At 42.6% G+C, this 25,576-nt stretch overlaps 7 non-coding genes across 7 annotated transcripts; all 7 read left to right on the top strand.

The window, feature by feature from the left end:
• The first annotated feature begins 1,095 nt into the window (after positions 1-1,095).
• On the top strand, positions 1,096-1,168 carry TRNAA-AGC (transfer RNA alanine (anticodon AGC)). The gene has a single exon. It is a non-coding gene; the product is annotated as a tRNA-Ala (tRNA).
• A 5,082-nt stretch (positions 1,169-6,250) lies between these two features.
• Positions 6,251-6,323, top strand: TRNAA-AGC (transfer RNA alanine (anticodon AGC)). Its single transcript has one exon. It is a non-coding gene; the product is annotated as a tRNA-Ala (tRNA).
• Positions 6,324-10,125: 3,802 nt separating this feature from the next.
• On the top strand, positions 10,126-10,198 carry TRNAA-AGC (transfer RNA alanine (anticodon AGC)). Its single transcript has one exon. It is a non-coding gene; the product is annotated as a tRNA-Ala (tRNA).
• Positions 10,199-14,121: 3,923 nt separating this feature from the next.
• On the top strand, positions 14,122-14,194 carry TRNAA-AGC (transfer RNA alanine (anticodon AGC)). The gene has a single exon. It is a non-coding gene; the product is annotated as a tRNA-Ala (tRNA).
• A 354-nt stretch (positions 14,195-14,548) lies between these two features.
• Positions 14,549-14,621, top strand: TRNAM-CAU (transfer RNA methionine (anticodon CAU)). The gene has a single exon. It is a non-coding gene; the product is annotated as a tRNA-Met (tRNA).
• A 3,371-nt stretch (positions 14,622-17,992) lies between these two features.
• On the top strand, positions 17,993-18,065 carry TRNAA-AGC (transfer RNA alanine (anticodon AGC)). The gene has a single exon. It is a non-coding gene; the product is annotated as a tRNA-Ala (tRNA).
• Positions 18,066-22,415: 4,350 nt separating this feature from the next.
• TRNAM-CAU (transfer RNA methionine (anticodon CAU)) lies at positions 22,416-22,488 on the top strand. The gene has a single exon. It is a non-coding gene; the product is annotated as a tRNA-Met (tRNA).
• The last annotated feature ends 3,088 nt before the right edge of the window (positions 22,489-25,576 follow it).

Genomic DNA, 25,576 nt, shown 5'->3' with positions numbered 1-25,576 from the left:
GGCAGTGAGGTTACTTTTTTCATGTTATGCAGATTAAACACACAGGGGAATTAGCTCAAATGGTAGAGTGCTCGCTTAGCATGCGAGAGGTAGCGGGATCGATGCCCGCATTCTCCATTATAAAATTTGCATACATTTTATTTTTAACTTGTCATTGCCCATGGTCATTGCAGAGTAAGAACAGAAAAATCACAGATGGCTTTCAAATATGGTCTCAATATAACAACTAAAGTGGTTTAATCAAAAGGGTTCAGGTATTCTTTAGCATGTGAGAGGAATTTGAATTCTTATGCAATCTCAAAATGAAGTTCTCACAACTTCCATTTTCATTTTCTCTTATTTTTTGTGACACTCTGTCCTCTGAAGGATGTATAAATCTGGCTTTCCTTGCAAAACAAGAGTAGAGGAATATCCAGGATTTGATTTTTTTCACAAAAAGGGATTGGTCTGCATACTGTCTTAAGGAGGGAGCCCGGCTAGCTCAGTCTGTAGAGCATGAGACTCTTAATATCAGGGTCGTGGGTTCGATCCCCACGTTGGGCGAAAACGAGTAATTTTTGCCTGAATATTGCATTGACTCTCATAATATGGAGATTAATCTTGCATTAGACCTGCAATAACTCCCAAAAATTGTCCAGGAATGGATTTCCTTCATAAAAAATGATTAGTCTGCATACCATCTTGAAGTGGGAGCCCGGCTAGCTCAGTCGGTAGAGCATGAGACTCTTAATCTCAGGGTCGTGGGTTTGAGCCCCACGTTGGGCGAAAATGAGTAATTTTTGCTGGACTCTCATAATCTGGTGATTATTCTTGCATTAGACATGCAATAACTATCAAAAATGGTATCTCCCTTGGTTTCTCATTGGTGGGAAATTTAACTTCAATATTAGGTAGAGTATGAGTCTAGATGAACACACCACAATATCACTCATATTCGAGTAGTAAACAGGCCAACCTGAACTGTAAAACATCCCATAAGTGGAGGTAAGGCATAAGTTAGGAGTGAACTGAACACTGTTATGGGCAATTGGACTTCAAATAAAGTGTGGAAGGCAGTGAGGTTACTTTTTTCATGTTATGCAGATTAAACACACAGGGGAATTAGCTCAAATGGTAGAGCGCTCGCTTAGCATGCGAGAGGTAGCGGGATCGATGCCCGCATTCTCCATTATAAAATTTGCATACATTTTATTTTTAACTTGTCATTGCCCATGGTCATTGCAGAGTAAGAACAGAAAAATCACAGATGGCTTTCAAATATGGTCTCATTATAACAACTAAAGTGGTTTAATCAAAAGGGTTCAGGTATTCTTTAGCATGTGAGAGGAATTTGAATTCTTATGCAATCTCAAAATGAAGTTCTCACAACTTCCATTTTCATTTTCTCTTATTTTTTTTGACACTCTTTCCTCTGAAGGATGTATAAATCTGGCTTTCCTTGCAAAACAAGAGTAGAGGAATATCCAGGATTTGATTTTTTTCACAAAAAGGGATTGGTCTGCATACTGTCTTAAGGAGGGAGCCCGGCTAGCTCAGTCGGTAGAGCATGAGACTCTTAATCTCAGGGTCGTGGGTTCGAGCTCCACGTTGGGCGAAAACGAGTAATTTTTGCCTGAATATTGCATTGACTCTCATAATATGGAGATTAATCTTGCATTAGACCTGCAATAACTCCCAAAAATTGGCCAGGAATGGATTTCCTTCATAAAAAATGATTAGTCTGCATACCATCTTGAAGTGGGAGCCCGGCTAGCTCAGTCGGTAGAGCATGAGACTCTTAATCTCAGGGTCGTGGGTTCGAGCCCCACGTTGGGCGAAAATGAGTAATTTTTGCTGGATTATTGCATTGACTCTCATAATCTGGTGAATATTCTTGCATTAGACATGCAATAACTATCAGAAATGGTATCTCCCTTGGTTTCTCATTGGTGGGAAATTTTACTTCAAGATTAGCTAGGGTATGAGTCTAGATGAACACAGCGCAATATCACTCATATTCGAGTAGTAAACAGGCCAACCTGAACTGTAAAACATCCCATAAGTGGAGGTAAGGCATAAGTTAGAAGTGAACTGAACACTGTTATGGGCAATTGGACTTCAAATAAAGTGTGGAACGCAGTAAGGTTACTTTTTTCATGTTATGCAGATTAAACACACAGGGGAATTAGCTCAAATAGTAAAGCGCTCGCTTAGCATGCGAGAGGTAGCGGGATCGATGCCTGCATTCTCCATTATAAAATTTGCATACATTTTATTTTTAACTTGTCATTGCCCATGGTCATTGCAGAGTAAGAACAGAAAAATCACAGATGGCTTTCAAATATGGTCTCATTATAACAACTAAAGTGGTTTAATCAAAAGGGTTCAGGTATTCTTTAGCATGTGAGAGGAATTTGAATTCTTATGCAATCTCAAAATAAAGTTCTCACAACTTCCATTTTCATTTTCTCTTATTTTTTTTGACACTCTGTCCTCTGAAGGATGTATAAATCAGGCTTTCCTTGCAAAACAAGAGTAGAGGAATATCCAGGATTTGATTTTCTTCACAAAAAGGGATTGGTCTGCATACTGTCTTAAGGAGGGAGCCCGGCTAGCTCAGTCGGTAGAGCATGAGACTCTTAATCTCAGGTTCGTGGGTTCGAGCCCCACGTTGGGCGAAAACGAGTAATTTTTGCCTGAATATTGCATTCACTCTCATAATATGGAGATTAATTTTGCATTAGACCTGCAATAACTCCCAAAAATTGTCCAGGAATGGATTTCCTTCATAAAAAATGATTAGTCTGCATACCATCTTGAAGTGGGAGCCCGGCTAGCTCAGTCGGTAGAGCATGAGACTCTTAATCTCAGGGTCGTGGGTTCGAGCCCCACGTTGGGCGAAAATGAGTAATTTTTGCTGGATTATTGCATTGACTCTCATAATCTTGTGAATATTCTTGCATTAGACATGCAATAACTATCAGAAATGGTATCTCCCTTGGTTTCTCATTGGTGGGAAATTTAACTTCAAGATTAGCTAGGGTATGAGTCTAGATGAACACAGCGCAATATCACTCATATTCGAGTAGTAAACAGGCCAACCTGAACTGTAAAACATCCCATAAGTGGAGGTAAGGCATAAGTTAGGAGCGAACTGAACACTGTTATGGGCAATTGGACTTCAAATAAAGTGTGGAACGCAGTAAGGTTACTTTTTTCATGTTATGCAGATTAAACACACAGGGGAATTAGCTCAAATAGTAAAGCGCTCGCTTAGCATGCGAGAGGTAGCGGGATCGATGCCCGCATTCTCCATTATAAAATTTGCATACATTTTATTTTTAACTTGTCATTGCCCATGGTCATTGCAGAGTAAGAACAGAAAAATCACAGAAGGCTTTCAAATATGGTCTCATTATAACAACTAAAGTGGTTTAATCAAAAGGGTTCAGGTATTCTTTAGCATGTGAGAGGAATTTGAATTCTTATGCAATCTCAAAATGAAGTTCTCACAACTTCCATTTTCATTTTCTCTTATTTTTTTGACACTCTGTCCTCTGAAGGATGTATAAATCAGGCTTTCCTTGCAAAACAAGAGTAGAGGAATATCCAGGATTTGATTTTCTTCACAAAAAGGGATTGGTCTGCATACTGTCTTAAGGAGGGAGCCCGGCTAGCTCAGTCGGTAGAGCATGTCAAGTCAAGTCAAGTCATGAAATTTGTATAGCGCACTACATACCCAGAGGGTTTCAAGGCGCTTAGGAAAGGGGGGAGGATTATTTGTCAAATATCCACGTTTTAAGCTGCTTTCTGAACGCTAGGTGATTGTGGGTGAGGCGAAGGTAAGCGGGGAGTGAGTTCCATGTTTTGGCAGCCAGGTGTGAAAAGGATCTGCCTCCCATGGTGGTCTTGTTGATGCGAGGTACAGTGGCGAAGGCTTGGCTGGAAGAGCGAAGTTGGCGGGCGGGGGTGTAGAAGGACAGCCGAGAGTTGAGGCAATCTGGTCCGATGTCGTAGAGTGATTTGTGTGCGTGGGTAAGTAGTCGGAAAGTGATCCTCTTATTGACGGGTAGCCAGTGGAGGTCTCTCAGGTGACCAGAGATGTGTTTGTTGCGTGGGATGTCTAATATGAGCCTGGCTGATGCGTTTTGGATTCGTTGGAGTTTCTTCTGGAGTTTAGCGGTGGTGCCTGCGTAGAGGGTGTTTCCGTAATCCAGTCGGCTCGTGACCAGAGCATGGGTGACTGTTTTCCTTGTTTCGGAGGGGATCCAGCGAAATGTTTTTCTGAGCATGCGAAGAATGTTAAAGCAGGAGGAGGATACGGCGCTGACTTGTTTGTTCATTGAAAGTGAAGAATCTAGGATGACGCCTAGGTTCCGTGCGTGGTCTGTCGGGATGGGTGCTTTTCCGAGGGCTTCCGGCCACCAGGAGTCATCCCAAGCCGAGGGGGATGTGCCTAAGATGAGGACTTCTGTTTTGTCTGAGTTTAGTTTCAGGCGGCTTTGTTTCATCCATTCTGCGACTTCTTTCATTCCTTCGTGTAGGTTAGTTTTGGCGGTGCTGGGGTCCCTGGTGAGAGAGAGGATAAGTTGAGTATCATCCGCGTAGGAGATGATGTTGAGATTGTGTTGGCGAGCGATGGCCGCAAGGGGGCTCATGTAAACGTTGAAGAGGGTAGGGCTGAGCGAGGATCCTTGTGGTACGCCGCAGATGATTTCAGAGGCCTCGGACTTGAATGGTGGGAGGCGGACTCTCTGGGTTCTTCCATTGAGGAACGAGGTGATCCAATCAAGTGCTTTGCCTTGGATTCCGATGTTGTTGAGGCGTTGTAAAAGGGTGCTGTGGCAGACTGTGTCGAATGCTGCAGAGAGGTCAAGGAGGATGAGGGCGACTGTGTCTCCATTGTCCAGTAGAGTTCGAATGTCGTCTGTTGCTGCGATGAGGGCGGTCTCAGTGCTGTGTTTTGCTCGGAAGCCAGATTGTGAGGGGTCGAGGGATTTGTTGGCTTCGAGGAAGGCGGCGAGCTGGTTGTTGACTGCTTTCTCGATGACTTTGGCCGGGAATGGAAGAAGCGAGATGGGGCGGTAGTTTTTGAGTTCGGTGGGGTCTGCTGTTGGTTTTTTCAGAAGGGCGGTGAGTTCAGCGTGTTTCCAGTCATCCGGGAAGGTGGCGGTGTTGAAGGAGCAGTTGATGACGTCTCGGAGGTGCGGAGCTATGACGGAGTCTGCTTTGTTGAAGATGTGGTGAGGGCATGGGTCTGTGGGGGATCCAGAGTGGATGGAGTTCATCAGGCGGATGGTGTCCTCGGTGGAGATTGGGTGCCAGGCGTTAAGGGTGTTAGCGGGGGGAAGATGGTCTGCAGATGGTAGGGTGGGTTGGCTTCCGGGTTGGTTGTCGAAGCTGTTGTGGATGTCGACAATCTTGTTGTGGAAGAAAGAGGCTAGGGAGTCGCAGAGGGTTTGAGAGGGGGTGATGTCGTTGGAGTTGGCCGAGGGGTTGGAAAATTCCTTGACGATGTTGAATAGTTCCTTGCTGTTGTGGGCGTTGTTGTCAAGTCGATCCTTGAATGATGTTTTCTTGGCTTTTCGGATCAGTTGGTGGTGAGTACGAATGGCGCTTTTGAAGGCATCCTTGTTGCTGGTGGATGGGTCTTTCTTCCAGGTCTTTTCAAGGGAGCGGCTTAATCTCAGGGTCGTGGGTTCGAGCCCCACGTTGGGCGAAAACGAGTATTTTTTGCCTGAATATTGCATTGACTCTCATAATATGGAGATTAATCTTGCATTAGACGTGCAATAACTCCCAAAAATTGTCCAGGAATGGATTTCCATCATAAAAAATGATTAGTCCGCATACCATCTTGAAGTGGGAGCCCGGCTAGCTCAGTCGGTAGAGCATGAGACTTTTAATCTCAGGGTCGTGGGTTCGAGCTCCACGTTGGGCGAAAATGAGTAATTTTTGCTGGATCCTCATAATCTGGTGAATATTCTTGCATTAGACATGCAATAACTATCAAAAATGGTATCTCCCTTGGTTTCTCATTGGTGGGAAATTTAACTTCAAGATTAGGTAGGGTATGAGTCTAGATGAACACACCACAATATCACTCATATTCGAGTAGTAAACAGGCCAACCTGAACTGTAAAACATCCCATAAGTGGAGGTAAGGCATAAGTTAGGAGTGAACTGAACACTTTTATGGGCAATTGGACTTCAAATAAAGTGTGGAAGGCAGTGAGGTTACTTTTTTCATGTTATGCAGATTAAACACACAGGGGAATTAGCTCAAATGGTAGAGCGCTCGCTTAGCATGCGAGAGGTAGCGGGATCGATGCCCGCATTCTCCATTATAAAATTTGCATACATTTTATTTTTAACTTGTCATTGCCCATGGTCATTGCAGAGTAAGAACAGAAAAATCACAGATGGCTTTCAAATATGGTCTCATTATAACAACTAAAGTGGTTTAATCAAAAGGGTTCAGGTATTCTTTAGCATGTGAGAGAAATTTGAATTCTTATGCAATCTCAAAATGAAGTTCTGTTCTCACAACTTCCATTTTCATTTTCTCTTATTTTTTTTGACACTCTGTCCTCTGAAGGATGTATAAATCTGGCTTTCCTTGCAAAACAAGAGTAGAGGAATATCCAGGATTTGATTTTTTTCACAAAAAGGGATAGGTCTGCATACTGTCTTAAGGAGAGAGCCCGGCTAGCTCAGTCGGTAGAGCATGAGACTCTTAATCTCAGGGTCGTGGGTTCGAGCCCCACGTTGGGCGAAAATGAGTAATTTTTGCTGGATTATTGCATTGACTCTCATAATCTGGTGAATATTCTTGCATTAGACATGCAATAACTATCAGAAATGGTATCTCCCTTGGTTTCTCATTGGTGGGAAATTTAACTTCAAGATTAGCTAGGGTATGAGTCTAGATGAACACAGCGCAATATCACTCATATTCGAGTAGTAAACAGGCCAACCTGAACTGTAAAACATCCCATAAGTGGAGGTAAGGCATAAGTTAGGAGTGAACTGAACACTGTTATGGGCAATTGGACTTCAAATAAAGTGTGGAACGCAGTAAGGTTACTTTTTTCATGTTATGCAGATTAAACACACAGGGGAATTAGCTCAAATAGTAAAGCGCTCGCTTAGCATGCGAGAGGTAGCGGGATCGATGCCCGCATTCTCCATTATAAAATTTGCATACATTTTATTTTTAACTTGTCATTGCCCATGGTCATTGCAGAGTAAGAACAGAAAAATCACAGAAGGCTTTCAAATATGGTCTCATTATAACAACTAAAGTGGTTTAATCAAAAGGGTTCAGGTATTCTTTAGCATGTGAGAGGAATTTGAATTCTTATGCAATCTCAAAATGAAGTTCTCACAACTTCCATTTTCATTTTCTCTTATTTTTTTGACACTCTGTCCTCTGAAGGATGTATAAATCAGGCTTTCCTTGCAAAACAAGAGTAGAGGAATATCCAGGATTTGATTTTCTTCACAAAAAGGGATTGGTCTGCATACTGTCTTAAGGAGGGTGCCCGGCTAGCTCAGTCGGTAGAGCATGTCAAGTCAAGTCAAGTCATGAAATTTGTATAGCGCACTACATACCCAGAGGGTTTCAAGGCGCTTAGGAAAGGGGGGAGGATTATTTGTCAAATATCCACGTTTTAAGCTGCTTTCTGAACGCTAGGTGATTGTGGGTGAGGCGAAGGTAAGCGGGGAGTGAGTTCCATGTTTTGGCAGCCAGGTGTGAAAAGGATCTGCCTCCCATGGTGGTCTTGTTGATGCGAGGTACAGTGGCGAAGGCTTGGCTGGAAGAGCGAAGTTGGCGGGCGGGGGTGTAGAAGGACAGCCGAGAGTTGAGGCAATCTGGTCCGATGTCGTAGAGTGATTTGTGTGCGTGGGTAAGCAGTCGGAAAGTGATCCTCTTATTGACGGGTAGCCAGTGGAGGTCTCTCAGGTGACCAGAGATGTGTTTGTTGCGTGGGATGTCTAATATGAGCCTGGCTGATGCGTTTTGGATTCGTTGGAGTTTCTTCTGGAGTTTAGCGGTGGTGCCTGCGTAGAGGGTGTTTCCGTAATCCAGTCGGCTCGTGACCAGAGCATGGGTGACTGTTTTCCTTGTTTCGGAGGGGATCCAGCGAAATGTTTTTCTGAGCATGCGAAGAATGTTAAAGCAGGAGGAGGATACGGCGCTGACTTGTTTGTTCATTGAAAGTGAAGAATCTAGGATGACGCCTAGGTTCCGTGCGTGGTCTGTCGGGATGGGTGCTTTTCCGAGGGCTTCCGGCCACCAGGAGTCATCCCAAGCCGAGGGGGATGTGCCTAAGATGAGGACTTCTGTTTTGTCTGAGTTTAGTTTCAGGCGGCTTTGTTTCATCCATTCTGCGACTTCTTTCATTCCTTCGTGTAGGTTAGTTTTGGCGGTGCTGGGGTCCCTGGTGAGAGAGAGGATAAGTTGAGTATCATCCGCGTAGGAGATGATGTTGAGATTGTGTTGGCGAGCGATGGCCGCAAGGGGGCTCATGTAAACGTTGAAGAGGGTAGGGCTGAGCGAGGATCCTTGTGGTACGCCGCAGATGATTTCAGAGGCCTCGGACTTGAATGGTGGGAGGCGGACTCTCTGGGTTCTTCCATTGAGGAACGAGGTGATCCAATCAAGTGCTTTGCCTTGGATTCCGATGTTGTTGAGGCGTTGTAAAAGGGTGCTGTGGCAGACTGTGTCGAATGCTGCAGAGAGGTCAAGGAGGATGAGGGCGACTGTGTCTCCATTGTCCAGTAGAGTTCGAATGTCGTCTGTTGCTGCGATGAGGGCGGTCTCAGTGCTGTGTTTTGCTCGGAAGCCAGATTGTGAGGGGTCGAGGGATTTGTTGGCTTCGAGGAAGGCGGCGAGCTGGTTGTTGACTGCTTTCTCGATGACTTTGGCCGGGAATGGAAGAAGCGAGATGGGGCGGTAGTTTTTGAGTTCGGTGGGGTCTGCTGTTGGTTTTTTCAGAAGGGCGGTGAGTTCAGCGTGTTTCCAGTCATCCGGGAAGGTGGCGGTGTTGAAGGAGCAGTTGATGACGTCTCGGAGGTGCGGAGCTATGACGGAGTCTGCTTTGTTGAAGATGTGGTGAGGGCATGGGTCTGTGGGGGATCCAGAGTGGATGGAGTTCATCAGGCGGATGGTGTCCTCGGTGGAGATTGGGTGCCAGGCGTTAAGGGTGTTAGCGGGGGGAAGATGGTCTGCAGATGGTAGGGTGGGTTGGCTTCCGGGTTGGTTGTCGAAGCTGTTGTGGATGTCGACAATCTTGTTGTGGAAGAAAGAGGCTAGGGAGTCGCAGAGGGTTTGAGAGGGGGTGATGTCGTTGGAGTTGGCCGAGGGGTTGGAAAATTCCTTGACGATGTTGAATAGTTCCTTGCTGTTGTGGGCGTTGTTGTCAAGTCGATCCTTGAATGATGTTTTCTTGGCTTTTCGGATCAGTTGGTGGTGAGTACGAATGGCGCTTTTGAAGGCATCCTTGTTGCTGGTGGATGGGTCTTTCTTCCAGGTCTTTTCAAGGGAGCGGCTTAATCTCAGGGTCGTGGGTTCGAGCCCCACGTTGGGCGAAAACGAGTATTTTTTGCCTGAATATTGCATTGACTCTCATAATATGGAGATTAATCTTGCATTAGACGTGCAATAACTCCCAAAAATTGTCCAGGAATGGATTTCCATCATAAAAAATGATTAGTCCGCATACCATCTTGAAGTGGGAGCCCGGCTAGCTCAGTCGGTAGAGCATGAGACTTTTAATCTCAGGGTCGTGGGTTCGAGCTCCACGTTGGGCGAAAATGAGTAATTTTTGCTGGATCCTCATAATCTGGTGAATATTCTTGCATTAGACATGCAATAACTATCAAAAATGGTATCTTCCTTGGTTTCTCATTGGTGGGAAATTTAACTTCAAGATTAGGTAGGGTATGAGTCTAGATGAACACACCACAATATCACTCATATTCGAGTAGTAAACAGGCCAACCTGAACTGTAAAACATCCCATAAGTGGAGGTAAGGCATAAGTTAGGAGTGAACTGAACACTTTTATGGGCAATTGGACTTCAAATAAAGTGTGGAAGGCAGTGAGGTTACTTTTTTCATGTTATGCAGATTAAACACACAGGGGAATTAGCTCAAATGGTAGAGCGCTCGCTTAGCATGCGAGAGGTAGCGGGATCGATGCCCGCATTCTCCATTATAAAATTTGCATACATTTTATTTTTAACTTGTCATTGCCCATGGTCATTGCAGAGTAAGAACAGAAAAATCACAGATGGCTTTCAAATATGGTCTCATTATAACAACTAAAGTGGTTTAATCAAAAGGGTTCAGGTATTCTTTAGCATGTGAGAGAAATTTGAATTCTTATGCAATCTCAAAATGAAGTTCTGTTCTCACAACTTCCATTTTCATTTTCTCTTATTTTTTTTGACACTCTGTCCTCTGAAGGATGTATAAATCTGGCTTTCCTTGCAAAACAAGAGTAGAGGAATATCCAGGATTTGATTTTTTTCACAAAAAGGGATAGGTCTGCATACTGTCTTAAGGAGGGAGCCCGGCTAGCTCAGTCGGTAGAGCATGAGACTCTTAATCTCAGGGTCGTGGGTTCGAGCCCCACGTTGGGCGAAAATGAGTAATTTTTGCTGGATTATTGCATTGACTCTCATAATCTGGTGAATATTCTTGCATTAGACATGCAATAACTATCAGAAATGGTATCTCCCTTGGTTTCTCATTGGTGGGAAATTTAACTTCAAGATTAGCTAGGGTATGAGTCTAGATGAACACAGCGCAATATCACTCATATTCGAGTAGTAAACAGGCCAACCTGAACTGTAAAACATCCCATAAGTGGAGGTAAGGCATAAGTTAGGAGTGAACTGAACACTGTTATGGGCAATTGGACTTCAAATAAAGTGTGGAACGCAGTAAGGTTACTTTTTTCATGTTATGCAGATTAAACACACAGGGGAATTAGCTCAAATAGTAAAGCGCTCGCTTATCATGCGAGAGGTAGCGGGCTCGATGCCCGCATTCTCCATTATAAAATTTGCATACATTTTATTTTTAACTTGTCATTGCCAAGGTCATTGCAGAGTAAGAACAGAAAAATCACAGATGGCTTTCAAATATGGTCTCATTATAACAACTAAAGTGGTTTAATCAAAAGGGTTCAGGTATTCTTTAGCATGTGAGAGGAATTTGAATTCTTATGCAATCTCAAAATGAAGTTTTCACAACTTCCATTTTCATTTTCTCTTATTTTTTTTGACACTCTGTCCTCTGAAGGATGTATAAATCAGGCTTTCCTTGCAAAACAAGAGTAGAGGAATATCCAGGATTTGATTTTCTTCACAAAAAGGGATTGGTCTGCATACTGTCTTAAGGAGGGAGCCCGGCTAGCTCAGTCGGTAGAGCATGAGACTCTTAATCTCAGGGTCGTGGGTTTGAGCCCCACGTTGGGCAAAAATGAGTAATTTTTGCCTGAATATTGCATTGACTCTCATAATATGGAGATTAATCTTGCATTAGACCTGCAATAACTCCCAAAAATTGTCCAGGAATGGATTTCCTTCATAAAAAATGATTAGTCTGCATACCATCTTGAAGTGGGAGCCCGGCTAGCTCAGTCGGTAGAGCATGAGACTCTTAATCTCAGGGTCGTGGGTTCGAGCCCCACGTTGGGCGAAAATGAGTAATTTTTGCTGGACTCTCATAATCTGGCGATTATTCTTGCATTAGACATGCAATAACTATCAAAAATGGTATCTCCCTTGGTTTCTCATTGGTGGGAAATTTAACTTCAAGGTTAGGTAGGGTATGAGTCTAGATGAACACACCACAATATCACTCATATTCGAGTAGTAAACAGGCCAACCTGAACTGTAAAACATCCCATAAGTGGAGGTAAGGCATAAGTTAGGAGTGAACTGAACACTGTTATGGGCAATTGGACTGCAAATAAAGTGTGGAAGGCAGTGAGGTTACTTTTTTCATGTTATGCAGATTAAACACACAGGGGAATTAGCTCAAATGGTAGAGCGCTCGCTTAGCATGCGAGAGGTAGCGGGATTGATGCCCGCATTCTCCATTATAAAATTTGCATACATTTTATTTTTAACTTGTCATTGCCAAGGTCATTGCAGAGTAAGAACAGAAAAATCACAGATGGCTTTCAAATATGGTCTCATTATAACAACTAAAGTGGTTTAATCAAAAGGGTTCAGGTATTCTTTAGCATGTGAGAGGAATTTTAATTCTTATGCAATCTCAAAATGAAGTTTTCACAACTTCCATTTTCATTTTCTCTTATTTTTTTTTACACTCTGTCCTCTGAAGGATGTATAAATCAGGCTTTCCTTGCAAAACAAGAGTAGAGGAATATCCAGGATTTGATTTTCTTCACAAAAAGGGATTGGTCTGCATACTGTCTTAAGGAGGGAGCCTGGCTAGCTCAGTCGGTAGAGCATGAGACTCTTAATCTCAGGGTAGTGGGTTCGAGCCCCACGTTGGGCGAAAACGAGTAATTTTTGCCTGAATATTGCATTGACTCTCATAATATGGAGATTAATCTTGCATTAGACCTGCAATAACTCCCAAAAATTGTCCAGGACTGGATTTCCTTCATAAAAAATGATTAGTCCGCATACCATCTTGAAGTGGGAGCCCGGCTAGCTCAGTCGGTAGAGCATGAGACTTTTAATCTCAGGGTCGTGGGTTCGAGCTCCACGTTGGGCGAAAATGGGTAATTTTTGCTGGATCCTCATAATCTGGTGATTATTCTTGCATTAGACATGCAATAAATATCAGAAATGGTATCTCCCTTGGTTTCTCATTGGTGGGAAATTTAACTTCAAGATTAGCTAGGGTATGAGTCTAGATGAACACAGCGCAATATCACTCATATTCGAGTAGTAAACAGGCCAACCTGAACTGTAAAACATCCCATAAGTGGAGGTAAGGCATAAGTTAGGAGTGAACTGAACACTGTTATGGGCAATTGGACTTCAAATAAAGTGTGGAACGCAGTAAGGTTACTTTTTTCATGTTATGCAGATTAAACACACAGGGGAATTAGCTCAAATAGTAAAGCGCTCGCTTAGCATGCGAGAGGTAGCGGGCTTGATACCCGCATTCTCCATTATAAAATTTGCATACATTTTATTTTTAACTTGTCATTGCCAAGGTCATTGCAGAGTAAGAACAGAAAAATCACAGATGGCTTTCAAATATGGTCTCATTATAACAACTAAAGTGGTTTAATCAAAAGGGTTCAGGTATTCTTTAGCATGTGAGAGGAATTTGAATTCTTATGCAATCTCAAAATGAAGTTCTCACAACTTCCATTTTCATTTTCTCTTATTTTTTTTGACACTCTGTCCTCTGAAGGATGTATAAATCTGGCTTTCCTTGCAAAACAAGAGTAGAGGAATATCCAGGATTTGATTTCCTTCACAAAAAGGGATTGGTCTGCATACTGTCTTAAGGAGGGAGCCCGGCTAGCTCAGTCGGTAGAGCATGAGACTCTTAATCTCAGGGTCGTGGGTTCGAGCTCCACGTTGGGCTAAAACGAGTAATTTTTGCCTGAATACTGCATTGACTCTCATAATATGGAGATTAATCTTGCATTAGACCTGCAATAACTCCCAAAAATTGTCCAGGAATGGATTTCCTTCATAAAAAATGATTAGTCTGCATACCATCTTGAAGTGGGAGCCCGGCTAGCTCAGTCGGTAGAGCATGAGACTCTTAATCTCAGGGTCGTGGGTTCGAGCCTCACGTTGGGCGAAAATGAGTAATTTTTGCTGGACTCTCATAATCTGGTGATTATTCTTGCATTAGACATGCAGTAACTATCAAAAATGGTATCTCCCTTGGTTTCTCATTGGTGGGAAATTTAACTTCAAGATTAGGTAGAGTATGAGTCTAGATGAACACACCACAATATCACTCATAATCGAGTAGTAAACAGGCCAACCTGAACTGTAAAACATCCCATAAGTGGAGGTAAGGCATAAGTTAGGAGTGAACTGAACACTGTTATGGGCAATTGGACTTCAAATAAAGTGTGGAAGGCAGTGAGGTTACTTTTTTCATGTTCTGCAGATTAAACACACAGGGGAATTAGCTCAAATGGTAGAGCGCTCGCTTAGCATGCGAGAGGTAGCGGGATCGATGCCCGCATTCTCCATTATAAAATTTGCATACATTTTATTTTTAACTTGTCATTGCCCATGGTCATTGCAGAGTAAGAACAGAAAAATCACAGATGGCTTTCAAATATGGTCTCATTATAACAACTAAAGTGGTTTAATCAAAAGGGTTCAGGTATTCTTTAGCATGTGAGAGGAATTTGAATTCTTATGCAATCTCAAAATGAAGTTCTCACAACTTCCGTTTTCATTTTCTCTTATTTTTTTTTGACACTCTGTCCTCTGAAGGATGTATAAATCTGGCTTTCCTTGCAAAACAAGAGTAGAGGAATATCCAGGATTTGATTTTTTTCACAAAAAGGGATTGGTCTGCATACTGTCTTAAGGAGGGAGCCCGGCTAGCTCAGTCGGTAGAGCATGAGACTCATAATCTCAGGGTCGTGGGTTCGAGCCCCACGTTGGGCGAAAACAAGTAATTTTTGCTGGATTATTGCATTGACTCTCATAATCTGGTGAATATTCTTGCATTAGACATGCAATAACTATCAGAAATGGTATCTCCCTTGGTTTCTCATTGGTGGGAAATTTAACTTCAAGATTAGCTAGGGTATGAGTCTAGATGAACACAGCGCAATATCACTCATATTCGAGTAGTAAACAGGCCAACCTGAACTGTAAAACATCCCATAAGTGGAGGTAAGGCATAAGTTAGGAGTGAACTGAACACTGTTATGGGCAATTGGACTTCAAATAAAGTGTGGAACGCAGTAAGGTTACTTTTTTCATGTTATGCAGATTAAACACACAGGGGAATTAGCTCAAATAGTAAAGCGCTCGCTTAGCATGCGAGAGGTAGCGGGATCGATGCCCGCATTCTCCATTATAAAATTTGCATACATTTTATTTTTAACTTGTCATTGCCCATGGTCATTGCAGAGTAAGAACAGAAAAATCACAGAAGGCTTTCAAATATGGTCTCATTATAACAACTAAAGTGGTTTAATCAAAAGGGTTCAGGTATTCTTTAGCATGTGAGAGGAATTTGAATTCTTATGCAATCTCAAAATGAAGTTCTCACAACTTCCATTTTCATTTTCTCTTATTTTTTTGACACTCTGTCCTCTGAAGGATGTATAAATCAGGCTTTCCTTGCAAAACAAGAGTAGAGGAATATCCAGGATTTGATTTTCTTCACAAAAAGGGATTGGTCTGCATACTGTCTTAAGGAGGGTGCCCGGCTAGCTCAGTCGGTAGAGCATGTCAAGTCAAGTCAAGTCATGAAATTTGTATAGCGCACTACATACCCAGAGGGTTTCAAGGCGCTTAGGAAAGGGGGGAGGATTATTTGTCAAATATCCACGTTTTAAGCTGCTTTCTGAACGCTAGGTGATTGTGGGTGAGGCGAAGGTAAGCGGGGAGTGAGTTCCATGTTTTGGCAGCCAGGTGTGAAAAGGATCTGCCTCCCATGGTGGTCTTGTTGATGCGAGGTACAGTGGCGAAGGCTTGGCTGGAAGAGCGAAGTTGGCGGGCGGGGGTGTAGAAGGACAGCCGAGAGTTGAGGCAATCTGGTCCGATGTCGTAGAGTGATTTGTGTGCGTGGGTAAGCAGTCGGAAAGTGATCCTCTTATTGACGGGTAGCCAGTGGAGGTCTCTCAGGTGACCAGAGATGTGTTTGTTGCGTGGGATGTCTAATATGAGCCTGGCTGATGCGTTTTGGATTCGTTGGAGTTTCTTCTGGAGTTTAGCGGTGGTGCCTGCGTAGAGGGTGTTTCCGTAATCCAGTCGGCTCGTGACCAGAGCATGGGTGACTGTTTTCCTTGTTTCGGAGGGGATCCAGCGAAATGTTTTTCTGAGCATGCGAAGAATGTTAAAGCAGGAGGAGGATACGGCGCTGACTTGTTTGTTCATTGAAAGTGAAGAATCTAGGATGACGCCTAGGTTCCGTGCGTGGTCTGTCGGGATGGGTGCTTTTCCGAGGGCTTCCGGCCACCAGGAGTCATCCCAAGCCGAGGGGGATGTGCCTAAGATGAGGACTTCTGTTTTGTCTGAGTTTAGTTTCAGGCGGCTTTGTTTCATCCATTCTGCGACTTCTTTCATTCCTTCGTGTAGGTTAGTTTTGGCGGTGCTGGGGTCCCTGGTGAGAGAGAGGATAAGTTGAGTATCATCCGCGTAGGAGATGATGTTGAGATTGTGTTGGCGAGCGATGGCCGCAAGGGGGCTCATGTAAACGTTGAAGAGGGTAGGGCTGAGCGAGGATCCTTGTGGTACGCCGCAGATGATTTCAGAGGCCTCGGACTTGAATGGTGGGAGGCGGACTCTCTGGGTTCTTCCATTGAGGAACGAGGTGATCCAATCAAGTGCTTTGCCTTGGATTCCGATGTTGTTGAGGCGTTGTAAAAGGGTGCTGTGGCAGACTGTGTCGAATGCTGCAGAGAGGTCAAGGAGGATGAGGGCGACTGTGTCTCCATTGTCCAGTAGAGTTCGAATGTCGTCTGTTGCTGCGATGAGGGCGGTCTCAGTGCTGTGTTTTGCTCGGAAGCCAGATTGTGAGGGGTCGAGGGATTTGTTGGCTTCGAGGAAGGCGGCGAGCTGGTTGTTGACTGCTTTCTCGATGACTTTGGCCGGGAATGGAAGAAGCGAGATGGGGCGGTAGTTTTTGAGTTCGGTGGGGTCTGCTGTTGGTTTTTTCAGAAGGGCGGTGAGTTCAGCGTGTTTCCAGTCATCCGGGAAGGTGGCGGTGTTGAAGGAGCAGTTGATGACGTCTCGGAGGTGCGGAGCTATGACGGAGTCTGCTTTGTTGAAGATGTGGTGAGGGCATGGGTCTGTGGGGGATCCAGAGTGGATGGAGTTCATCAGGCGGATGGTGTCCTCGGTGGAGATTGGGTGCCAGGCGTTAAGGGTGTTAGCGGGGGGAAGATGGTCTGCAGATGGTAGGGTGGGTTGGCTTCCGGGTTGGTTGTCGAAGCTGTTGTGGATGTCGACAATCTTGTTGTGGAAGAAAGAGGCTAGGGAGTCGCAGAGGGTTTGAGAGGGGGTGATGTCGTTGGAGTTGGCCGAGGGGTTGGAAAATTCCTTGACGATGTTGAATAGTTCCTTGCTGTTGTGGGCGTTGTTGTCAAGTCGATCCTTGAATGATGTTTTCTTGGCTTTTCGGATCAGTTGGTGGTGAGTACGAATGGCGCTTTTGAAGGCATCCTTGTTGCTGGTGGATGGGTCTTTCTTCCAGGTCTTTTCAAGGGAGCGGCTTAATCTCAGGGTCGTGGGTTCGAACCCCACGTTGGGCGAAAACGAGTATTTTTTGCCTGAATATTGCATTGACTCTCATAATATGGAGATTAATCTTGCATTAGACGTGCAATAACTCCCAAAAATTGTCCAGGAATGGATTTCCATCATAAAAAATGATTAGTCCGCATACCATCTTGAAGTGGGAGCCCGGCTAGCTCAGTCGGTAGAGCATGAGACTTTTAATCTCAGGGTCGTGGGTTCGAGCTCCACGTTGGGCGAAAATGAGTAATTTTTGCTGGATCCTCATAATCTGGTGAATATTCTTGCATTAGACATGCAATAACTATCAAAAATGGTATCTCCCTTGGTTTCTCATTGGTGGGAAATTTAACTTCAAGATTAGGTAGGGTATGAGTCTAGATGAACACACCACAATATCACTCATATTCGAGTAGTAAACAGGCCAACCTGAACTGTAAAACATCCCATAAGTGGAGGTAAGGCATAAGTTAGGAGTGAACTGAACACTTTTATGGGCAATTGGACTTCAAATAAAGTGTGGAAGGCAGTGAGGTTACTTTTTTCATGTTATGCAGATTAAACACACAGGGGAATTAGCTCAAATGGTAGAGCGCTCGCTTAGCATGCGAGAGGTAGCGGGATCGATGCCCGCATTCTCCATTATAAAATTTGCATACATTTTATTTTTAACTTGTCATTGCCCATGGTCATTGCAGAGTAAGAACAGAAAAATCACAGATGGCTTTCAAATATGGTCTCATTATAACAACTAAAGTGGTTTAATCAAAAGGGTTCAGGTATTCTTTAGCATGTGAGAGAAATTTGAATTCTTATGCAATCTCAAAATGAAGTTCTGTTCTCACAACTTCCATTTTCATTTTCTCTTATTTTTTTTGACACTCTGTCCTCTGAAGGATGTATAAATCTGGCTTTCCTTGCAAAACAAGAGTAGAGGAATATCCAGGATTTGATTTTTTTCACAAAAAGGGATAGGTCTGCATACTGTCTTAAGGAGGGAGCCCGGCTAGCTCAGTCGGTAGAGCATGAGACTCTTAATCTCAGGGTCGTGGGTTCGAGCCCCACGTTGGGCGAAAATGAGTAATTTTTGCTGGATTATTGCATTGACTCTCATAATCTGGTGAATATTCTTGCATTAGACATGCAATAACTATCAGAAATGGTATCTCCCTTGGTTTCTCATTAGTGGGAAATTTAACTTCAAGATTAGCTAGGGTATGAGTCTAGATGAACACAGCGCAATATCACTCATATTCGAGTAGTAAACAGGCCAACCTGAACTGTAAAACATCCCATAAGTGGAGGTAAGGCATAAGTTAGGAGTGAACTGAACACTGTTATGGGCAATTGGACTTCAAATAAAGTGTGGAACGCAGTAAGGTTACTTTTTTCATGTTATGCAGATTAAACACACAGGGGAATTAGCTCAAATAGTAAAGCGCTCGCTTATCATGCGAGAGGTAGCGGGCTCGATGCCCGCATTCTCCATTATAAAATTTGCATACATTTTATTTTTAACTTGTCATTGCCAAGGTCATTGCAGAGTAAGAACAGAAAAATCACAGATGGCTTTCAAATATGGTCTCATTATAACAACTAAAGTGGTTTAATCAAAAGGGTTCAGGTATTCTTTAGCATGTGAGAGGAATTTGAATTCTTATGCAATCTCAAAATGAAGTTTTCACAACTTCCATTTTCATTTTCTCTTATTTTTTTTGACACTCTGTCCTCTGAAGGATGTATAAATCAGGCTTTCCTTGCAAAACAAGAGTAGAGGAATATCCAGGATTTGATTTTCTTCACAAAAAGGGATTGGTCTGCATACTGTCTTAAGGAGGGAGCCCGGCTAGCTCAGTCGGTAGAGCATGAGACTCTTAATCTCAGGGTCGTGGGTTTGAGCCCCACGTTGGGCAAAAATGAGTAATTTTTGCCTGAATATTGCATTGACTCTCATAATATGGAGATTAATCTTGCATTAGACCTGCAATAACTCCCAAAAATTGTCCAGGAATGGATTTCCTTTATAAAAAATGATTAGTCTGCATACCATCTTGAAGTGGGAGCCCGGCTAGCTCAGTCGGTAGAGCATGAGACTCTTAATCTCAGGGTCGTGGGTTCGAGCCCCACGTTGGGCGAAAATGAGTAATTTTTGCTGGACTCTCATAATCTGGCGATTATTCTTGCATTAGACATGCAATAACTATCAAAAATGGTATCTCCCTTGGTTTCTCATTGGTGGGAAATTTAACTTCAAGGTTAGGTAGGGTATGAGTCTAGATGAACACACCACAATATCACTCATATTCGAGTAGTAAACAGGCCAACCTGAACTGTAAAACATCCCATAAGTGGAGGTAAGGCATAAGTTAGGAGTGAACTGAACACTGTTATGGGCAATTGGACTGCAAATAAAGTGTGGAAGGCAGTGAGGTTACTTTTTTCATGTTATGCAGATTAAACACACAGGGGAATTAGCTCAAATGGTAGAGCGCTCGCTTAGCATGCGAGAGGTAGCGGGATTGATGCCCGCATTCTCCATTATAAAATTTGCATACATTTTATTTTTAACTTGTCATTGCCAAGGTCATTGCAGAGTAAGAACAGAAAAATCACAGATGGCTTTCAAATATGGTCTCATTATAACAACTAAAGTGGTTTAATCAAAAGGGTTCAGGTATTCTTTAGCATGTGAGAGGAATTTTAATTCTTATGCAATCTCAAAATGAAGTTTTCACAACTTCCATTTTCATTTTCTCTTATTTTTTTTTACACTCTGTCCTCTGAAGGATGTATAAATCAGGCTTTCCTTGCAAAACAAGAGTAGAGGAATATCCAGGATTTGATTTTCTTCACAAAAAGGGATTGGTCTGCATACTGTCTTAAGGAGGGAGCCTGGCTAGCTCAGTCGGTAGAGCATGAGACTCTTAATCTCAGGGTAGTGGGTTCGAGCCCCACGTTGGGCGAAAACGAGTAATTTTTGCCTGAATATTGCATTGACTCTCATAATATGGAGATTAATCTTGCATTAGACCTGCAATAACTCCCAAAAATTGTCCAGGACTGGATTTCCTTCATAAAAAATGATTAGTCCGCATACCATCTTGAAGTGGGAGCCCGGCTAGCTCAGTCGGTAGAGCATGAGACTTTTAATCTCAGGGTCGTGGGTTCGAGCTCCACGTTGGGCGAAAATGGGTAATTTTTGCTGGATCCTCATAATCTGGTGATTATTCTTGCATTAGACATGCAATAAATATCAGAAATGGTATCTCCCTTGGTTTCTCATTGGTGGGAAATTTAACTTCAAGATTAGCTAGGGTATGAGTCTAGATGAACACAGCGCAATATCACTCATATTCGAGTAGTAAACAGGCCAACCTGAACTGTAAAACATCCCATAAGTGGAGGTAAGGCATAAGTTAGGAGTGAACTGAACACTGTTATGGGCAATTGGACTTCAAATAAAGTGTGGAACGCAGTAAGGTTACTTTTTTCATGTTATGCAGATTAAACACACAGGGGAATTAGCTCAAATAGTAAAGCGCTCGCTTAGCATGCGAGAGGTAGCGGGCTTGATACCCGCATTCTCCATTATAAAATTTGCATACATTTTATTTTTAACTTGTCATTGCCAAGGTCATTGCAGAGTAAGAACAGAAAAATCACAGATGGCTTTCAAATATGGTCTCATTATAACAACTAAAGTGGTTTAATCAAAAGGGTTCAGGTATTCTTTAGCATGTGAGAGGAATTTGAATTCTTATGCAATCTCAAAATGAAGTTCTCACAACTTCCATTTTCATTTACTCTTATTTTTTTTGACACTCTGTCCTCTGAAGGATGTATAAATCTGGCTTTCCTTGCAAAACAAGAGTAGAGGAATATCCAGGATTTGATTTCCTTCACAAAAAGGGATTGGTCTGCATACTGTCTTAAGGAGGGAGCCCGGCTAGCTCAGTCGGTAGAGCATGAGACTCTTAATCTCAGGGTCGTGGGTTCGAGCTCCACGTTGGGCTAAAACGAGTAATTTTTGCCTGAATACTGCATTGACTCTCATAATATGGAGATTAATCTTGCATTAGACCTGCAATAACTCCCAAAAATTGTCCAGGAATGGATTTCCTTCATAAAAAATGATTAGTCTGCATACCATCTTGAAGTGGGAGCCCGGCTAGCTCAGTCGGTAGAGCATGAGACTCTTAATCTCAGGGTCGTGGGTTCGAGCCTCACGTTGGGCGAAAATGAGTAATTTTTGCTGGACTCTCATAATCTGGTGATTATTCTTGCATTAGACATGCAGTAACTATCAAAAATGGTATCTCCCTTGGTTTCTCATTGGTGGGAAATTTAACTTCAAGATTAGGTAGAGTATGAGTCTAGATGAACACACCACAATATCACTCATAATCGAGTAGTAAACAGGCCAACCTGAACTGTAAAACATCCCATAAGTGGAGGTAAGGCATAAGTTAGGAGTGAACTGAACACTGTTATGGGCAATTGGACTTCAAATAAAGTGTGGAAGGCAGTGAGGTTACTTTTTTCATGTTCTGCAGATTAAACACACAGGGGAATTAGCTCAAATGGTAGAGCGCTCGCTTAGCATGCGAGAGGTAGCGGGATCGATGCCTGCATTCTCCATTATAAAATTTGCATACATTTTATTTTTAACTTGTCATTGCCCATGGTCATTGCAGAGTAAGAACAGAAAAATCACAGATGGCTTTCAAATATGGTCTCATTATAACAACTAAAGTGGTTTAATCAAAAGGGTTCAGGTATTCTTTAGCATGTGAGAGGAATTTGAATTCTTATGCAATCTCAAAATGAAGTTCTCACAACTTCCGTTTTCATTTTCTCTTATTTTTTTTTGACACTCTGTCCTCTGAAGGATGTATAAATCTGGCTTTCCTTGCAAAACAAGAGTAGAGGAATATCCAGGATTTGATTTTTTTCACAAAAAGGGATTGGTCTGCATACTGTCTTAAGGAGGGAGCCCGGCTAGCTCAGTCGGTAGAGCATGAGACTCATAATCTCAGGGTCGTGGGTTCGAGCCCCACGTTGGGCGAAAACAAGTAATTTTTGCTGGATTATTGCATTGACTCTCATAATCTGGTGAATATTCTTGCATTAGACATGCAATAACTATCAGAAATGGTATCTCCCTTGGTTTCTCATTGGTGGGAAATTTAACTTCAAGATTAGCTAGGGTATGAGTCTAGATGAACACAGCGCAATATCACTCATATTCGAGTAGTAAACAGGCCAACCTGAACTGTAAAACATCCCATAAGTGGAGGTAAGGCATAAGTTAGGAGTGAACTGAACACTGTTATGGGCAATTGGACTTCAAATAAAGTGTGGAACGCAGTAAGGTTACTTTTTTCATGTTATGCAGATTAAACACACAGGGGAATTAGCTCAAATAGTAAAGCGCTCGCTTAGCATGCCAGAGGTAGCGGGCTCGATGCCCGCATTCTCCATTATAAAATTTGCATACATTTTATTTTTAACTTGTCATTGCCAAGGTCATTGCAGAGTAAGAACAGAAAAATCACAGATGGCTTTCAAATATGGTCTCATTATAACAACTAAAGTGGTTTAATCAAAAGGGTTCAGGTATTCTTTAGCATGTGAGAGGAATTTGAATTCTTATGCAATCTCAAAATGAAGTTCTCACAACTTCCATTTTCATTTTCTCTTATTTTTTTTGACACTCTGTCCTCTGAAGGATGTATAAATCTGGCTTTCCTTGCAAAACAAGAGTAGAGGAATATCCAGGATTTGATTTTCTTCACAAAAAGGGATTGGTCTGCATACTGTCTTAAGGAGGGAGCCCGGCTAGCTCAGTTGGTAGAGCATGAGACTCTTAATCTCAGGGTCGTGGGTTCGAGCTCCACGTTGGGCGAAAACGAGTAATTTTTGCCTGAATACTGCATTGACTCTCATAATATGGAGATTAATCTTGCATTAGACCTGCAATAACTCCCAAAAATTGTCCAGGAATGGATTTCCTTCATAAAAAATGATTAGTCTGCATACCATCTTGAAGTGGGAGCCCGGCTAGCTCAGTCGGTAGAGCATGAGACTCTTAATCTCAGGGTCGTGAGTTCGAGCCTCACGTTGGGCGAAAATTAGTAATTTTTGCTGGACTCTCATAATCTGGTGATTATTCTTGCATTAGACATGCAATAACTATCAAAAATTGTATCTCCCTTGGTTTCTCATTGGTGGGAAATTTAACTTCAAGATTAGGTAGGGTATGAGTCTAGATGAACACACCACAATATCACTCATATTCGAGTAGTAAACAGGCCAACCTGAACTGTAAAACATCCCATAAGTGGAGGTAAGGCATAAGTTAGGAGTGAACTGAACACTGTTATGGGCAATTGGACTTCAAATAAAGTGTGGAAGGCAGTGAGGTTACTTTTTTCATGTTATGCAGATTAAACACACAGGGGAATTAGCTCAAATGGTAGAGCGCTCGCTTAGCATGCGAGAGGTAGAGGGATCGATGCCCGCATTCTCCATTATAAAATTTGCATACATTTTATTTTTAACTTGTCATTGCCAAGGTCATTGCAGAGTAAGAACAGAAAAATCACAGATGGCTTTCAAATATGGTCTCATTATAACAACTAAAGAGGTTTAATCAAAAGGGTTCAGGTATTCTTTAGCATGTGAGAGGAATTTGAATTCTTATGCAATCTCAAAATGAAGTTCTCACAACTTCCGTTTTCATTTTCTCTTATTTTTTTTGACACTCTGTCCTCTGAAGGATGTATAAATCTGGCTTTCCTTGCAAAACAAGAGTAGAGGAATATCCAGGATTTGATTTTTTTCACAAAAAGGGATTGGTCTGCATACTGTCTTAAGGAGGGAGCCCGGCTAGCTCAGTCGGTAGAGCATGAGACTCTTAATCTCAGGGTCGTGGGTTCGAGCTCCACGTTGGGCGAAAACGAGTAATTTTTGCCTGAATACTGCATTGACTCTCATAATATGGAGATTAATCTTGCATTAGACCTGCAATAACTCCCAAAAATTGTCCAGGAATGGATTTCCTTCATAAAAAATGATTAGTCTGCATACCATCTTGAAGTGGGAGCGCGGCTAGCTCAGTCGGTAGAGCATGAGACTCTTAATCTCAGGGTCGTGGGTTCGAGCCTCACGTTGGGCGAAAATGAGTAATTTTTGCTGGACTCTCATAATCTGGTGATTATTCTTGCATTAGACATGCAATAACTATCAAAAATGGTATCTCCCTTGGTTTCTCATTGGTGGGAAATTTAACTTCAAGATTAGGTAGGGTATGAGTCTAGATGAACACACCACAATATCACTCATATTCGAGTAGTAAACAGGCCAACCTGAACTGTAAAACATCCCATAAGTGGAGGTAAGGCATAAGTTAGGAGTGAACTGAACACTGTTATGGGCAATTGGACTTCAAATAAAGTGTGGAAGGCAGTGAGGTTACTTTTTTCATGTTATGCAGATTAAACACACAGGGGAATTAGCTCAAATGGTAGAGCGCTCGCTTAGCATGCGAGAGGTAGCGGGATTGATGCCCGCATTCTCCATTATAAAATTTGCATACATTTTATTTTTAACTTGTCATTGCCAAGGTCATTGCAGAGTAAGAACAGAAAAATCACAGATGGCTTTCAAATATGGTCTCATTATAACAACTAAAGTGGTTTAATCAAAAGGGTTCAGGTATTCTTTAGCATGTGAGAGGAATTTGAATTCTTATGCAATCTCAAAATGAAGTTCTCACAACTTCCGTTTTCATTTTCTCTTATTTTTTTTGACACTCTGTCCTCTGAAGGATGTATAAATCTGGCTTTCCTTGCAAAACAAGAGTAGAGGAATATCCAGGATTTGATTTTTTTCACAAAAAGGGATTGGTCTGCATACTGTTTTAAGGAGGGAGCCCGGCTAGCTCAGTCGGTAGAGCATGAGACTCTTAATCTCAGGGTCGTGGGTTCGAGCCCCACGTTGGGCGAAAACGAGCAATTTTTGCCTGAATATTGCATTGACTCTCATAATATGGAGATTATTCTTGCATTAGACCTGCAATAACTCCCAAAAATTGTCCAGGACTGGATTTCCTTCATAAAAAATGATTAGTCTGCATACCATCTTGAAGTGGG

The sequence above is a fragment of the Lissotriton vulgaris genome, chromosome 1_1 (assembly GCF_964263255.1).
Source record: "Lissotriton vulgaris chromosome 1_1, aLisVul1.2, whole genome shotgun sequence".
Classification (NCBI taxonomy): domain Eukaryota; kingdom Metazoa; phylum Chordata; class Amphibia; order Caudata; family Salamandridae; genus Lissotriton; species Lissotriton vulgaris.
The sequence above is the reverse complement of the archived record's forward strand: the minus strand, read 5'-3'. Positions and strand labels throughout refer to the sequence as shown.